The sequence below is a fragment of the Cicer arietinum genome, chromosome 7, assembly GCF_000331145.2.
Source record: "Cicer arietinum cultivar CDC Frontier isolate Library 1 chromosome 7, Cicar.CDCFrontier_v2.0, whole genome shotgun sequence".
Lineage (NCBI taxonomy): Eukaryota > Viridiplantae > Streptophyta > Magnoliopsida > Fabales > Fabaceae > Cicer > Cicer arietinum.
Window position 1 is genome coordinate 13642183 of NC_021166.2, and position 2291 is coordinate 13644473.

General features: G+C 27.9%; 1 pseudogene; it reads right to left on the bottom strand.

The window, feature by feature from the left end:
- Positions 1–1734: 1734 nt before the first annotated feature.
- Positions 1735–2291, bottom strand: part of LOC101501425 (mitogen-activated protein kinase kinase kinase 20-like) — a 1406-nt pseudogene continuing 849 nt past the window's right edge.

Sequence of the window (2291 nt, forward strand, 5' to 3'; positions counted from 1 at the left end):
TTAATTTACAAAAAATAAAAATAAAATATTAAAGTTGAAAGTTAAATTTTTAAAGAGTTTTATTACAATTTCATGGATATTAATCATTTTATATCGTCTTATAATATATCTAGTTATTTAAAACATGTGATACCACTATATTTTTAGTTAAAAAATTAAAATATAGATCAAAATTGTGAGGTTTTAAAATAGGGAGATTGATTTCGTAAATTGGTATAAATAAGACGACTAAAATTGTAATTATGTCAAATAAAAATAGTACTAGATCAACCAAGTACATAATAATAATAATAATAATAATAATAATAGAATAAAATTACATTTATCTTAATCAACGTTTAAAATATACCTTTTATATTTTTCGTGTCAAATTAATCTTTAATCTTTAATCTTTAAAAAATGTACATGATTATTAAATTATACTCCCTCGATCCTAAAATAATTGACCCATTTGCCCACACAAAAATTGTTTTAAGATAATTGACTATTAAAATAATTGACTCATCTGCCAAATCTCTTTATTCTAGCATTCTAGAAAAAAATTGTAAAAAAAGAAAAAACCATTTTGGAAGGACTTTTCAAATTTGTAATTGCGTTCGTATACCTATGTCCTCTCACACAAGAAGAAATTCTAGAATACTTGGATCTCACTCCTACGGTTCCAAAATTCCACAATGCTATGTATGAGTTTGGTAATGGTCGATTCTTTTCTTTCCATCTTACTATTCTTCTATGTGATCACATAATTATATTCATAAGAACAAGTACAAGAGTTTTAGATGGTGCGCCATAAGGAATTGTTAATGATTCTTTTCACACCATTTTGAAAGTACCTAAAAATTTTCACTCGGTTTTCTATTTCTTGATAGACACTAATAATTCCTTGTTTCCAAAATAGTCAAAGAGCTGTTTCCTTGCTGGCACATGACACCATGAAGGCCCAAGTGCTCCAAGTGACTTTATATTTAGTTTCACACTTCAAATTTGAAAATTGTATAGAAGTCAAAGGAATCCATAATTAAAAAGAAAAAAAATAGTGTCAACAACCACCAAGTCTTTCTTTTACTTTTATCCATTGACAAAAAAAAATTGTCAACAAAAGTGTTGAAGCCAAAAGAATAACCTTTCGATATTTGACAGGGATTAAACCAACATAAAAGTTCTTAACCTCATTTATTCTATCTTTGCGGTAACAAGCAATCATTTGTCGAATGATCATGTTCACATTTTCTACCATTCGATTCGATAAATTAGACTTAAACTTTTTTATCTCAAAATCATAAAATACATTTTTTCCGTCACCTAAATAATTGATATATTTGACAAATTCATAAAAAAAAATTATTGATAAAAGAAAAATAATAATATTTTTATTAAATATTAATGCATTTAATTTATTACAAATACAAAGTAAAAAATATTAAGTTAAGATTGATGCACATATTATTCATTAAAATTTTGTAATAGTAACAAATATAATTAATATCACTTAAAAATTAAAAATGCCAATTTTGAACCATTTTGTGTGGTAATTAAGTTAATTATCATCAATTTTTTCTTAATGTGGTCCTCTGATTTGCAATTTTCTCGATAACAAATATCAAACTCAAGATCTTCTCAACTAGTCTAAAAGATTTGAGTACAATTCTACTGAAATCAAGGTTGTAATTAAGTCAACAAATCATAGTTTACCTCAGAATATCACAAAATTAAATGAAATCAAATCAGTAACAATTGAGAAAAGGCAAAAAATATGGTATTTGTTCTATTAAATCAGCCTCTGTACAAAGGGCCACAATTGTCGCCAGTTAAAACTCTTCCATCAAATAGTATCACAAAAATCATGAATCCTACCAAATTTACATTCTAAAAATTAGAATTAGAATTAGAATATACAAAATCGAACCAGAACCAAATTAATCGCAATGATCCATCTTCAACTCCTAATTACTCTGCCTCAACAAAATTCCAATTTCATCTAACATTAGTCCAACCATCTGATTCCGACCAACTCACCGGTCCATCAACCGTCACAAGCTGCCGGAGCCGATCCGCCACCGAATCAATATCCCATGGACACAACTCATCCGATACCGGTGAACTTATAACGGAACTATTAACACTAGGAACCCAATTGTTGAAATCAAAGTGAGTTCTTGGTGATTCATCTTCATTAACATTTTTCATTGAAACAATTTCTTCAACAAAAGGATGATTCAAAAGCATCTCAGCCGTCCATCTTTTACTCGGATCTTTCACAAAACACTTTGCAACAAAATCTTTTCCCTCTT